Source organism: Varroa destructor, unplaced genomic scaffold (assembly GCF_002443255.2).
Source record: "Varroa destructor unplaced genomic scaffold, Vdes_3.0 BEIS01000001.1, whole genome shotgun sequence".
In the NCBI taxonomy this organism is placed as follows: Eukaryota; Metazoa; Arthropoda; class Arachnida; order Mesostigmata; family Varroidae; genus Varroa; species Varroa destructor.
Genome location: NW_019211454.1, coordinates 36,983,608 through 36,999,355, shown reverse-complemented (window position 1 = coordinate 36,999,355; position 15,748 = coordinate 36,983,608). Strand labels below are relative to the sequence as shown.

General features: G+C 41.7%; 2 long non-coding RNA genes across 2 annotated transcripts; one reads left to right on the top strand and one right to left on the bottom strand.

Annotated features, from left to right (window-relative positions):
• Positions 1 to 6,929: 6,929 nt before the first annotated feature.
• Positions 6,930 to 15,002, bottom strand: LOC147758591 (uncharacterized). Its single transcript, XR_015323713.1, has 3 exons — positions 14,011 to 15,002; positions 7,534 to 8,574; positions 6,930 to 7,058 (listed from the first exon to the last, which is right to left on the bottom strand). It is a non-coding gene; the product is annotated as an uncharacterized LOC147758591 (long non-coding RNA).
• Positions 12,774 to 15,715, top strand: LOC111242875 (uncharacterized). The gene is made up of 3 exons (XR_002670189.2): positions 12,774 to 12,913; positions 15,001 to 15,152; positions 15,498 to 15,715. It is a non-coding gene; the product is annotated as an uncharacterized LOC111242875 (long non-coding RNA).
• The last annotated feature ends 33 nt before the right edge of the window (positions 15,716 to 15,748 follow it).

Sequence of the window (15,748 nt, the reverse complement as noted above, 5' to 3'; positions counted from 1 at the left end):
CATCATGTGTAACACATTTAACACTCAACGTTAACTGCTAAATTATTAAGCCCAACTTTAACTTACTTTATTTTTGGCCGAAGGTTTTGTTGGTTGAAGTTAATTTCGATTATTTTTTATACTTTGTATCATATGGGCCATAGGAGCGTCGACGTAGGTCTAAGAAGAGGTATTAATTTTTTCAGCAGGACGTACTTATGCCTTTGTTAATGCTTTCATTTAATAGGAACTCTTAGCAGTTTTTCAGAGACTCCAAAGTCACTCTCGAGAGGATGGCAGGTAATAATGGTAATAATTCCTAGAACTGGACTTCGTTGCAGAAACTTATGCCTTGCTAGGCGAACGACGTGCTGACAGCTTTGCTGGACGAACTTACCAGATCATACCGTACAAAGATATTCGAAAAAAAACTGGTGTCTACAGTGTCAAGTGATTCTCAAGCAATCGCAGTAAAAAGCTGGTTCTTCGAATATCAGTTCGACGATGACGGTAACTATTAATTAGCATGTATATCCTTTATACGAACACCGGTTTAAGAAGAATCATTGAGGGTAGGTTGGGTATACCTAGGTAATGTTATTATTTGAAGCAAGCCTTGGATACGCCAAAAACATATCACTTGTAGAGCAAGTTCAGTAGAGAGAGGCAGGTTTACGGGCACTCGGTAAAATGAATGTTTACAAGTTAGATGAGCTTTCATTTAGAGAAAAAAAGGTGAATACCAACAAAAGTTCTATAATAAAATAAGAAAACTGATTCAAAGCGCATCTACAGAGCGATATAGTGTTTCTTATATAAAAACATATAAGAAAAAAACTGACAGGCACGATTTCAAAGCTTTGTACGTTGAGAACTTTTCAAGAAAGTCTTCAGCAATGCCCTCGGCCCAAAAAAAAAGAGGATTATTTGGCCGATCGATTACTTATTGTTTGTTTTTCGCGTGTTGATATCGATGTTACTTGATCAGATGATAACCTCGGCTATTTCGTATGGTATATATAAATACGAAAATTCACCTTCAATTTCCTAACCGACAATACAGGTGAAGTATAGCGAACCCTCAAAAAGAGGCCTCGGAAATATATCGTAGTCCAAGCCCTTGAGTTCACTTCAGCTTTTGCCGTGTCCATCTTGAGCCACATCCGCTGGTCACACGCTGCCATCTATTGCTACTGCGTTAGTCTACAGTCGTAGCTGCCAGGAACCAGTAGTCCGATCGATAATCGTCTTAATCGCTAGATCATTATGGTCGCGTCTACCCATTATCCACCTCATGCCCTTGGCTACCCGTTTTCGCCTCAGCCGCTACGGATACAGCCTTCGCCGCAACTGGAGTAACTTCAACATCGGAAGCGCGAACATCGCTTAGAGAAAGAAGTAGCAGCGATAGTTTCGATAGATCGAAAAGTAGCAGAAGCGAGAGTAACAACAACAACAAGCGGATTATGAATAAAAATATGATCATTCTATCTAGTTTCGACGCGTCCGATCCGAATTAACTGCTCGACGTTATTCCTACGCTACTTTTAAATGTTCCCAAAACGGCACCGTCTGGTAGTACGAAAAGACGAGGTAGTCACGACGAGACATCACTTCCTCGAAAGTTATCCTTAAGGAGCGGTTCGGCAAGAGGGACACATTTCGTCGCGCCTCGGCCGTCGTCTCGAAAACTGTATCACTACAGCGGCATAAAGCTTAATCGTTTAGGAGAGACTTTCAACACATTGCCTACTATGGAATAGCGGTAGCGTGCTGGCAGCGATACGTTCGATGACAGCCAGCGCCGTATTCGATCAACCGCCTTTAAGGTTTAAGTACTAAATGCAGCGATCAGAGATTCAAATTATAGCGTCTGTAAATAATACTCTCCAGCAGCATATTCGACTGTTCGGTTCTGGACGGAAGAGTAAAGCTCGGATACGTTAACGGCCTCAAATCGGATCATCAATAAGGGCACCGAGACGAGATGACGCGCCCTGGGCCACAAACACAAACTTGCATCGAGATGCCTAAAGCAACACCGCCCCCCTTCCGTATTTTTTTTTAACCAAAGTCGGCATGTATATATAGTGTTACGACCCATAGCAGTAATTCTCAGCAGTTCTATTGCTGTCGCGGTACGATGCTGCCCGAATGAATAGTATCTTTGTCGGTGGACGAACAAAAGGTGGGCGAATCGCCGAAATCAAGAGCCTGGTCGTATTGAGGATGGACGACATGGTTGGCCTGTGCGTACAGCAGGGGGAGGAAAGAAGAAGTTGCCACCAAAACTACCATTTTCTACTCGACGTTCGGGAAACGTGTCCCTGTGTTGAGCGTCTGTACTAGCCAACACGCTCTAAACAACCGAGAAAGAGTTCCGGTTCGAGAATGATAGAGCACTCGCCATAAAGTTACAATGGCAATGCCGGAGATATTTGCATGACCTCGTCACAAAAAGTTCAGGACGACTGTTAACAGAGAATTACTGCGTGCCTAGAAGGCTGAACGGAGCTAGTTGACAGCTTTCGGTCGTGCGCTGGGAGAGGTACGACAGTGGCAATGTTGACGGTTACGGCCCGTGCCAATAATCCTAGACATTTCCGTAAAATAGATGACACTTGTGTCGGTACCAGTGCGTCACCAGCAAATGCTGACGATCCGTTTAAATGTTAATTTTATTGCTCTTTTACACAATCGGCTGCGGTTTCATATTTAATTAAAAAAAAAAAAATTGCATGTCTAAGTGAACTATTGTGTTCGAAGGCACACGTGATTCGATATAATCAAGCCCTATTAAAACCATGCCGATTCACTTTCGGGAAGAAGACCGAAAAATCTGCAACGTTTTTACCCAAGTGAATTGCTAAAGGTCACATATAGCTAGTAGCAAAGAAGATAAGAATTCAGACGATTGTATAAACGAATTAATTTTATTATGCCAACGCATGATAGCACTTGATGAAATAACAATTCTTCGAACGAGACAGACAAAAATTTCGATGAATCATATCATATAAAAACAAAATAAATAAGACACTGACTTCTGTGTTTGCTCTACTTGTTTTTATAGCCGTCTATATATATTCAGTATTTAATTATTTGTTATTTGACACTATTTTCAACAACAGTCAACCCAATGTCCAGGGAACAACCTGTCTGATTCACGGGTTAATCTACCGTTCATAACCGTTATGCGGTCTTGACTGTGCCCCAAGTGGTTTGATTTAATAACTGTTATGTATTTTTATACACATTTTATATAAACCCAGCGTTTAATATTTTTCCATGTGTACATAGAAATAGATAAACTCGACTAACTAGCCATACGTCTAGCAAAGCCAAGGGTTTCCACTGAGAACCTGAAAATTTAAGCGCGAATCGTCCGATTATATGTAGCTGAATTCATGCTTACTTTCTTTACGGCCCGTGAGCTAACGGAGCACATATCGAAATTAGTCGATGCCGAAAAGCAGCCGCATTACTTAACTAGAACATAAAATTCTGCGACGAAATGGTCTGTTTATCCCGGCGTGCTATAATTTTCTGCGGATATTTGACAAAATTGTATACGCACCACACTAGCACCCAAAGCCGCAAGCATCTAGCCTACCATTGAAGATAGCAAAATTTGTACAAAGCTTACGTTTCCACTGACAGCGTATTCCCGCACCATCGTTGACGCAATCAATTACGCGTAAAATAAAAAGTCCAAATATGGGTCGAAGAAGATCGAACACATACGCAGAAAGAAAACCAATGTGATGCCACATGAAGAGTTGCAAATATGATATTGCTTTAAAACGTTTGATCGAATATCTTCTAAAAGTACTTCGAGTAATTTGCGGACGTATGTCTCAGGTCTTTCGGACAACGCTGTTAACATACGACTCGAGAATAAAAATTTGACATTGGTTCGACCCTGAATGCCTTTAGGCAATCCTATTTAATACAAGCAAAATTCACGAGAGTAAACATTATGCAATAGAGAAATAAAGGCTTGCAAACGTCACGGTCACAGATAACGAACGTCAGACATTTGCCGTTGTACCTTACTTGAAAAAGCCAGGTGCTCTGCCGTTTGAGTATGCCCAGTAGAGGCATCAGGGCATATACATATGCATATATTTTGGACACAATAGAAATATGAGTTGCCCACCAAAATTGCTTTCTCTCAGAATTATTGTTATTTATAGAGTCCTTGGTTAATCAAGCAGCATCTGAAAAAATGTATGGCTCGTTTACCTTTTTCCTCAGTCGGCTAAAAAAATCTATTGCAAAATAAAAAGCTATTGCACAATACTGGTGCATTTTTTTTTAAGGAAAATATATCTATATTTAGATTTGTCTAGACCAGACAATTCGGCACCGTAATATCGTAGTGTGTGACATGTTTACCTGCCAAATTTAGAGATACGTGATGATCCAGGTTCGAATCTGAATGTAGACACACTTAATTTCGCGGTGAGAGTATGGAGTAAATCTAACGGCTCAAATACTGAATCTGAAACGAAAAAAACATACAGACCAGGTGACCGACATATGACCTTAAGACTCCGGATCCCTTGTAAATATTCGACGGCCCGAACGAGGTCATATCAGATCTGAGAGCATCGATCAGGCCTGTGATCTGGCGAGTCAATCAGGAAGCTTGTGAGAAAAGAAAAGTGTCGCAATCACTGGTTTTTTTACCAGCTTCTCTTAGTCAGGACGAATTGAGGACCGTATGGCCGGAAAACGCAACATTTCTGTGTTTGTGCAGTTAATGTATTCTTGACTAGCAGCGACCAGAAGCAATGTCTCCCGTCATCTGCAATGAATTTAAGCGAATCGCGCAAGCCTCGTGCAGGAATTATTTAGATAGAGCCGATCTCACGTTGATTTTCCTCAAACGTTCATGTCTGCATGTGCTCCCGCCTTGGAATGGACGCTTATTCACCAATATCTTATTTTACTCAACAAGTCTAACCTGATGACGTAAGACGACCATTTGTTTTGATTCAATTGTTGGCATGTTCAGTATTGTTACGGTCATCCAGTGGACCACTTTAGGACTTATGGCGCCGTTGTTCGTTTGCCACCCGAAATGGCCCGCTGGAACACGGTAGTAGAATGTTATCTTGGAGTTATAGCAGTTCCGCCAAGTTGTAACTGCAAGAGTACAGGCATATATATTCGTATATGTTGTGCTAATTATTTCTTATTAGATTGATAGTTACTTCGAGTATTGAGTGTACATATTTCTCTTAGGTTGGTATATCCCTATTAAAGTATATTGCTAAATTATATACATCGATAATTAGGTAGACAATTATCACCAGGGGTGGCTTGTGCCAAAATACTCTAGCGTTTATACGTCATAACTAGGGTTTTATCTGTTGCCTTAGACACCTGCTACATCAAGTGGTGTGAAATATCTTTAATTCACGTTACCACGAGGACTCAAGTTAGCATAACTTCAACAATTGATTTCGAATAAGTTTTTCATAAGAATACTATCGGTATAGCCATCGTTAGTAGGCGAATTATAATCGATTGTTATGGCCGCATAGAGATAAAGGCCTCCAGCCATAAATAAGTAAGAAAGTCAATAGGAAGGTTTTAAAGATTTTTATATTGAGCGTTTTACAACTAAGTGAAGTTTTTACCCGGTTCGTAGTATAGCTGCAATAACGTTGACCTCTATATAACCTAATTTTAAAAAAAATTGCAGTTCGGATACGCTGCGTTTCAGCATATATATTCTATACGATGAAACGCTGCCGAAGTCCGGGTGCACTTCAATGTAACGGTTGATGTCAAAGTTTGCTTCACAATGCTGTTTAAAATCATTCGGCAAATAATATTGCAATTTTCAAGCTACCTTGAAATATATATACGTGTATGTATATATATATATATATACGTGTATATATATATATAGAGAGAGGGAGGGGAGAGAAACAGATTGGATTATTGACAGTGGAATTTAACCATATCGGAACCCCATGAATAGTTTTTGTGATACAGAGAGAAAATCCCATTAGAACTTATAAAATCATTATAAAAATAGACATTTTTCGTTCCGACTACTTCATTATATATATATTATTGGTGAAGATGGTCTGATTCGAGTATACAAAATGCACGTATAGGTGCCAACGTAATTGGTACTGGCTAAGCGAGAGTTTTGCCTAGTACTTGCTTCAGGTTAATGATCTAAAAAGGAACATTGGTCTGAGTAACAGGTTAGAGCTCAAGAGTTTATCGTTACAAAAAAGCTTTCTTTGTCTTATTATTTAGGAGATTATGCTAAAGGTTGTTTGCTCGGACCATGCCAGCCCAATTATACGCATGGCCTTTGCTGTACCTGCATGTATATTGTCCATCTTTATGTTTTATGTTGTTGACCTAAGCTGTTGAGTTTTCCATATAGGTACCAACTCCGCACAACATAGCATAGCTAGTAAGGTAGCTAGAACTGTGTAGCTTTGCATTGTTATTTATGACCGATTGTTTATATAATACTGGTTATATATATACTAGCAACTCCCTACAGGCCATTTCACCGAAGTGTCTGGCATCCTGCCAAAAGCTGTCCATTTTTATTAATCTTGGCCTTTCAAGCGTTCTCTAATAGTATCACTGTACAGCAAGCGTCGATCTTTAAATTTATTTATAGGTTTTTAAGGACCCTTCAGCCTTCGGTCGTCGTCAACAGGTCGTGACAAAGAACAGCTATAAACACTGGTAGTATTTGAAAGTTTCCTTAGTGTCTTTTTTTTAGGTACCTCCGGTGTTTTTTTATTACTGTTACCATTACTAATGCACCTGTTGTAGTTCGTAAAGGTTTTTATGGAAAAAAATCGAAACATTATCCAATTAGATATATTTTACATACGTACTGCCATGGGGACTGTGGTCGAGCTTTTAATTAGTAATTAATAAGAAATTGACAACATGAAAGCTGAACTTAACACTGGGTTTTATTTCCGTATTAGTGAATGCGGTTCCGAGCGAAATCTCCTAGTTGCAAGAGTTTCAGCTCAAAGAGCGGAGTGCGCGAGCGCAAGCAGTCAGGTGCTTTGTGTATCAGCTGTCTAAAATGAAAAAAGAAAAAGGTTGTACCTCATCTTGAACAGGTCGTGGAGCCAACTTACGAGGAGCATGTAAATAATGTTGCTTCAATATATTGCGATTTAACATTTTAGGAATAACATACAGTTACGAATGAGGGCAGGCCGATTCCACTCCGGCTTTCGACATAGTTTAGTAACGGAGCCTCGGTCATCAAATCACAACCTAGTCTATACTTAGGCATCGTATTATCTACGAAAATCGTAAATTACTAAGGATTAATTATAACCGACTTTTTGCGATTACTTGTTGAAGAACAATAACTTACATGTCTTATCAAGTTTTGTCTAAATACTTGTCTGTTATCTTGCTTTATTGAGTGCTTGTTTACTGCTTAAATAGTTCACTTAACACCTATACCTTTATTAATTTCAGCATTTATTATCCACTGGATTTCATAGGGCACGATAGGTCTATTGCTACTATATTGATACGCACCATGCAGACGTACGTTTTCTCGAGCATTTCATACGGCTCCATAGTGTTAATGATGAGTAATCACTTTTATAAAGGGTGCAGGCGATATATTTACGATCAAGACCCGGACGTATCGCCTATCCAAGTGCTTATCGTTGATGCTTAGAAGCACGATAATGACGAAGTTTATGAGCACGTTCGATGCTACTGTAACACCGACTACTGCTCGCCGCCCACACGCACTGAGTATTCGTCCGGTTTTAAAGGAAGATCCGTCCATACGTTCATGCCTCTTGAGTTTTTGTTGTCCACGAGGAAGTTACTCCTGGGAGAGGCGAGAGCGATTGAAAGTAAAAGAAATCAACTAAGGCATTGCCGAAAGGAGCACGTACCTCGATACGGACCCGGTGCGCGGGAACGGTAGCGTCTGGCGTCCGCCTTCTTTCCTTTTAGTTTAACCTTCGTTTTGTGATTCGCAATGAATGAACTGCCCTGCTTCCTTTATACCGTTGCTTTATCAGGTAGGTATCATTAATGAGGCCGGTTCGTTTGGCCCTTCAGCAATCTTTTTGGCCCTGCCATGACCAGTACGCCGATGGGAATATCCTGTCGAAACGACGGAATATGACAATGAGGCATTTTGGCGCCTCTTATTAATGTATGATAAATGTAGGCGCGTTAGTCGAACGTGCTGTGTGAGCGTCTATCCAATAGACTAATGAAAACTTGTTTTTATCAGGTTATCAATGTGCGTCGCCATTGAGGTAAACTCTCTCATGTTTGGGATTCGATAATGGCACCGCAGTTGTAGAAATTCATGGGTGAAAATTGCTGGCTATAGATATTATGGCCTTTAAACAGTTTATTGCGGGTGAGATACGAAAAGCTAAGAGTGCTGTTCACTTTTGATTAGAAACATGATGAGCTCAGCATCGCAGTATCACGTAGTTGCGTCTCGGAGGTGAAGCTTGCGACAGCGAAAACGACAACAACAGCAGTCGTGGCAGCGATTTGTGGTGCCCCCAGGTGGACTAGAAGGGAAGTGCCAAATGGCTTTTCGACCTTGATGGTCGGTTGGGCAAAAAGTTAGAAAGGAAAAAGCCAGAATTAGAAGTAGAAGTAGTGCATAGTCATAACTACGAACGGCGCAGAATCTTGTTTAAACCTTAGTGGGAATGCTGGCATCGGTCGCAGCGGTTAGTACGAGCTTACGGTTGGGCGAGAATCCCAAAAACACACATGTAATGTTAACAAGTGAAAGGGGCACTTAAGTACTGCTTCGAGAGAAGATTAAATGAAGAATGTTCAAGGACGCCCATTGGAACCTAGACGTGTATATAAACAAACAAACAAACAGACAACAGAACATAGTGCACGGGTAAAGAAAATGTAGACAACTTCTGCGCAGTATGGTGGTGTAGTTACGACGTTTGTTAACATTGAAAATATTATGTGTTTATCGTATACTGAAAAAACTAGAAATATAATAAAATACGAGGATAAGATTGGATCTTATCCATCTATTATTGGTTTGTTTGACCGCAGGTCGATGCATTACCATAGAAAGAATATTATAAGTTTAATAAGCTTGTCCTTTCTTCTATGTTTCCAAAATTCTGTATGCAAGAGAGGGCTTATCATAATTCAAACAAGCAACACATGCAGCCTTTATGGCAAAGACAGTCGCTGAATCACTACGATCCACGAACGTGCTGGCTAACGACTAGAAACTGAGCGCAACCCTGCACTATTTGGCGCGCGTTCTCAAAAGCGTCAGCTAGATACAGCCATGTTGTCAATGTTCCGTATGTCTCTGTTCTGGCAAAGCAATACTGTTCCCAACATCCCTTATTGTATTCAAGCCTAATATAAGAATTTGTTACGCACCAATAAAGTGATAGCGTACGAGCTATATATATAATATGGTCTATTTCGGTCGAAACGTAATCTAACCAAAACTAGCCTTTAAGAGCCACCGATAAGCCACGGATTAATTTCCAAATAATTGTAGTTCGTGTCTCATCTCCAGTCAGGCTTACATGCCAACTCAGATCAAAGTCTTGTATCAACTGAAGAACGACAACATCAGAGCACTTAGGTAGCGAATTACGTTGTCCGAAATCGGATAGCAGTTTCAGCTGTATAGCAACTTTTCTAGTGAACAATCAATCAGCCTGCGAAGCGGCCAAGTTTGAGGAAACTACAAGATCAGGTTCGTCTTGTTCTGTAACCTTACACAATTCATAAGCGGAAATATCCCATCATGTGTCTTCGAGCCAGTGCAGTACTCGTCTACCTTTTGGCTATGCTAAAAAAAAGTTGAGCTTCTTTAAATTGCTTGTAGCCTTCGACGTGACTACTAGTGGTAATGTAGCGCTAACATCTAGGAAAGTTCCATTCGGATCCTCCTGTCCAATTAAAGGACTCTTATATTTCGTCTTCTCGGTCTGTGTTACTGGTCAAGTTCGTGGGTACAACCTATGGATCTACTTTCGTTAAACAGGCGACCTTTTTCGGTTAAAACAGGTATAGGTATGTTGACGTAGGCGTGCGTTTTCGCCTGTCTACGTGTATGCACTCCTTGTAATAAAACCTTGACCTCGGTAAAGGCTTCCCACAATAGACTCATTTTTGTTCTAGTCACTGGATATATTACGATGTTGGGGAACGAATGAATGAGTCTATAGACCGCGGACTGCCGACGCTTATGTAACTCGAATTTTTTAAGTAGAAAGTAACAGCAGCGATCAAAGAGGACATAGACCGAATCCTTAGCCTAATAGCTTAAGAGAAAACGCAGTTTTGAGGATTATATCGCTAGAAAAATCGTCATTACAGCATCATTGTTTGCCGTCATTGTACACTTTGTAGAAAACGTATTAAGTGGATATAGTAAAACGTTTAATATCAGCATGTTGGCTCTAAACGTCGTCCAATGTCCAATATCTGTTATAGTCGTATCTCGCTCTGCGTTCTGGTTTTTCCGAGTATGTACTAGGTTTTCTGCCGCATCTCGCGGGCGCCTTCGAACTAACGATAGACTCGGTAATAAGGTAGTACAGTATAATACACGTCATTTTGCTCACCTCACTTCGAATAAGCTCAGCACTACCTTACCTACTACAATATCTTAAAACGATCATTGTGGGACGTTGGCTCTGGTGGTACATCAAACGCCACGTCTGCTAAACTATTGCGGGCCAATTTGTTATCGCGACGCTTTGAAGCAGAATACATCGAGAAAGACGCGGGCGCCGGTGCAATTATTCCGCTTGTGCACCCTGGACACGTGGCAGACTTTCAGTTGTTTACAACGCAACGCCTGCAACGGCATAGCGTCGCTTTATCGTCGTCTTTTGTATGCGTGCCTACAGACGTGCTTAGAGCATTCGGTACATCAATGTTCGAGACTAGCAGGTCAATACAATCGAAATCGTCTTGGTTTCCGTGAAAGAGCTATAAGAGGTTGACGATTGCAACAACGGTAACAGCTCGAGCAACCTCAGGCCACTCACTTCGTTTCTGGGTGCAGTCGCGTTCCATCACTTAGCTGTGTTGGCTAGCCTTTGACGCTAGCGAGCGAAGTCTTCGCTAACTCGCTTGTTACAGTAGCTGTTGTTTCACTGGTAGCTGGATGCTAATTCTTTATGCAAGCGTAAAGTGCCCCACTCGTTCAATGGCAATCCCGTTTGTGTAAAAGTAGCTTTTCCTTTCCGGCGATTTCATTCTATCCGTATATGTTCCCTGGCGTTACGTGTACAACTCTGCACAGTAGTGGGGATTGCTTTGTGTGCCTGCAGCGTGTGCTGTCGTCTGGCTCAACTGCCTTGCCATCTCTCCTCTTTGTTCATCCTCTTCGTTTCTCACTTTTTTGCTTTTCTGTCTGGTAAACGCATACTGCGATCGGCCGGAAAGATTTATGAATTGCCAGATTGCTGTTGCCGCCGCCGCCGTCGCTGCTACCGCTGCTGCTTCCACTGTTAAGGCTCGACAAGCGTCATGGCCGCCGCCTTTCACGTCGACGTTAGTTGTCCGTATTGCTTTTCGTTTTCTTGCTGCTGCTGCTGCTGCTGCTGTTAGCAGCGCTGAAAAGAGGGAGCGGAGCTGGCAAATACTCGAGCAACTTCAGCGGCCGACCCCAAGGCCCGAAGGGAGTATGAAACTCAACTTGGCCAAACCCAGCAGACCAGCGGACGTCGCGGGCTGCCGTCACGCTTTTTCTTACCCTGCTTTGTACATCGAGTCTTCACAGTGTACGAGCCTCGATGAATGTACGTGTAAGTGCGTATGTGCATCCGGCGTAGGGTTCACAGATCGGCCGCGGCCTCCGGTACTTCATGGCTACACTGTCTGCGTAGAATAGTGCAGAAGTCTTGCAGGATTTTTCGCAGCACAATCTGCTGGCTTTTCGACAAGTCAGCACATCGGCGCATACGACTAACACCAACATTAGCACACACATTTGTTGGATCTACTGGTCCATATATATCAGATATGTGTACCTAAATACTGAAGTGCTGATGCGGACTAAAGAGGGCCGCGGAAGAGCTGTATTGACGACAAGTGAGGTTACTGAGTTTCTTTTATTGCACCGATGTGGTAATATGACGACAGTGTGAGTGTTGTACGTATCGTACGAGCTTTAATACGTACATTGACTAACATTACATTTAACAGACGAAGACAACAGAGGAATTGCCGAAAGCCACTTCAATCGATTCGTTGCGGCTGCGCCCTATGCTTGCCGCTTTTCTCCTGGTTCATTTTCGTGTGAAGACAACAACCCTCAACAACAGAGCTAGCAGAGGTGAAACAGCAGAAGCCATACTAAGAAAAACAACAACGACGTTGCAGGCAAAAAATTACGCTGCTCAATTGGCTTACAAAGCATTCCGTGCGCTCTTTGCGCGCCATATCGACTTACGTCAAGCGCAAGAAGCACAAGCTGTTGCTGCTGTACGACAACGGCAAGCGGCGAAGACACCGAAAAAAAAGCCAGTCAGCGGAGAGGAACTAACAGCAGCAAAAACAGATGAATCGCTCCGCTTCTGTAATTGTTTTAATTGCTTATCTAAAACCAAGGAGCGCCTATCTTAAGACGGAGCTGTCGTCGTCATCGTCTCAAAGGCTTCTGTGTTCATCCTGACGAGAAGGCAGCAACTTGCCGGCAATACCGCATCGCGTCGTCCAACTATATCTCAGCCGCAGTCAAGATCGATTGTCGGCGACTGTCTGGATAAACATGAAGACTGGATAAGACACACACAGAGATGCACACGGCGCTGGACAGCCGCGTGACTTACGGATATTCCTTCTTCTTTTGGTTGATGATTTCTCAGCTAGAGCGGGACGTCGCTCGAGACTCGTGAGGATCTTCGATGAAGGATTGGGGCGTGAAATGGTTCGTTTTGCTCATTTTCTACACAGCTCACGATTATTCGCTCTTGATATTTTTCTAGCCCTAATTCAATCAGCAATAGTGCATAGTAGCCTCGTAAATCCGTCTGTAATTAAGTATAAATTCTCCATTTTTTAAATCTACAGTAAGTTTTACATGAAACAATTTCCGGTCATGTTATGTATATTATCTTACATAACCTGAACATTATCTTGTTTATTCTTTCGAGACAATGTCGAGTGTGTATAGTGCCCAAGAGAACGGCTCGTGAGCCAAACGAAATGAGATATTTTTCAGTCCCGTTTTACTTCACGTTTTTCTCGCTTCTGAACTCTCATTCATTTTAATATCGATGAAAATCATACAAAAGTTTGTCCAGGTAGCCGAACATTGGTTGACTCAAGGCAAGCGCCCGCGTTTGTAATACAATAGTAATAATAATGTTTTATTTATTATATTTGTGATTTAGATTTGTATCTTTATCCAGTTTTTGAAACAGCTTTCCATAGCGAAGTAAGTCATATTTACATCATGTAATAGAGATCATTTAGTATAAAACACAATCTTCCGCTTGCCACCGGCAATCGTGACTATTGCGCGCTCAAGGCTTGTACGTTTCGCCATTTCAGGACCCGACTAAAAGGTCCAGAACAGAAAAAGGCTGACTGCTTAACAAGAAGTTGTACGTCCGCTTGTTTAGAGTATATTAAAGCTGTATGTTGAGTTCTTACATAGATGATGACATTTCAGAATGCACAGAAAATATCAGCTCCCTCTGGTGCACTAGCGTTGTCCTATCAACGCAAATTATTGTTTACAGTTTTTTTTTCGTCTAGCGACAGACATAGATTACGCTATGTTTCCTAACCGTTTCACGCCTATAAACAAGCAGTGGATAGACTTGACTCAAAGTAAGACAGTTAACGTTGCAATGCTTCTAAAAACCAAGGTAACATAATCGTCGTGTGGCGTATATAGTGTTTCAAAATAGCAATTGTATATACTGATAGATGACGGAGCATGTAAAACTAAAGCATGTCTGTGAGTCATGAGGATTATCTTTCTAATTTGTATGGGTTTAGCATTTTTTCGATACATACCATACATTAGGCAAAGCTTTTTCTTATAGCAAGCCACTACAAGTTGTGTTTGCATAATCATTGATAACGACATAGTCTGATCTGATTATGCATATCTCGCTAACGTTTATTTTTTATATAGCAGAATTACGGCAGGCGTTGCCAGTAGTTCGTTGAGGTGTCAGGCACGTCAGATTACATATGTGGTTCCCGAGCCGGATCCATATATCCCAACACATACTTAAGCACAAAAATAAACACATACACATGCGTGCAGACGGTCGAACATAACAGGCGCAAACATATGGGGCCTACTGGCGATGCGTACGTTCGTGCTTAACGTGCGGTTGTATCTTTTCAAGACTAATGGCATCGCCGGCCTTTTACGCATGCTCTTTCTCTCTTTTCTTCGTTCGCTCTTACTTGCTTTTCTCTTTTTACTTCGGTGTAACTGTGTAAATTGCAAAGTTACTAATCGCATGCATTAGGAGGTACGCAACGACGCTCAAGGCACACTGTTTAAAGGTTACCGCCCCTTCGTACTCGGATTCTTCGGTTACCGGCCTATGAACTGCCGGTATATACACGACTCCATGTCGGTCTAGAGCTAAGCTATAAATAGGCCATGTCGATTCGTCAAGCACTTTCCAGGCTGCGTTCACGAAAGATCTGTTTAAACATTTTAGGCCGCACAACGGCGTTTCATCTAGCACAACGTAGCATTGCTACTCTTACGCTTGGTACGGCGAGAGGAACGCTTGCGCTATTAGCAGCTATTGCAAAACAGCTTTTAATTTTATCAGTGTTACCACCTATGCGATTCCTATTATTCACGTCAGCAGTTTTAGTCCGATACTATTAGATATACTGCTTATTTCTTTTGGCCCTTTTTATAACCCCTGTACGTCCATTTATGGTAATTAGACGTCTCGCTGTAGATCTTACTCAGGTATCGCCTGGCCTACTTTCCTTATGCCGAATTGGCTCACTTATATTTCCACTGCCTCGTAGGCTCGGTGGCCCGTTAAACATGACGTCATTCTCGTCGTCGAGGTTCCTACCATGTCTTTTGGTCGCTTGCTCCCTATACAAATTCGACCTTGCGGCTTTTGCTTGCCCGTCAAAAGCAATAACCTCAACGTAGGCCGAAGCGCAGAGAAACGGTATGTTATTGCGCCTTTTCTAATTCGGGTAATCTTTTTTGGGCAGACAGCGTCTTTCGTTGATCAACAAACACTCAACCTGTCGCCCATATCTTCTGCCCTGTGTCTTGTTTGTTTTAATAAGCTCGTAAGAACGCAACCTATCAAATAGGGTTAGGTCTTGATGTGATGTTGTATATCCATTCTAGGCCATAGGCCGTGTGAGAAATATTCGACATACAAGCATATATACATATAGTCTATGCTATTCTCTCTCTTTGTTGGGATGTTTGGAGTATTAAAGCATCAACTGGGTTCTAGTTCCATCTAACATTGCATTTACGGGTTCAACTGGATGCGTTTCAGGTGACTATGCCTGAAAAGGAATCGTCGAGCAGTAGAAATCCTTGTAATAATTAGCAGATCAAGAGGAAACTCACCTTTTTTTGAGCCGGTACTCTTCAGAGAGAAAGCATTATTTTGGCAGCGCGTAGTCGCAGCAGCTTTTAGCTGTATCCCTTTGTATGTATTTAATAAACATACTTTTTTATATCTGTGAATATGAAGAGTACGTTTAATAATTACATTTTGCCTTTGTTTCTTTCTCACTTTGCTTT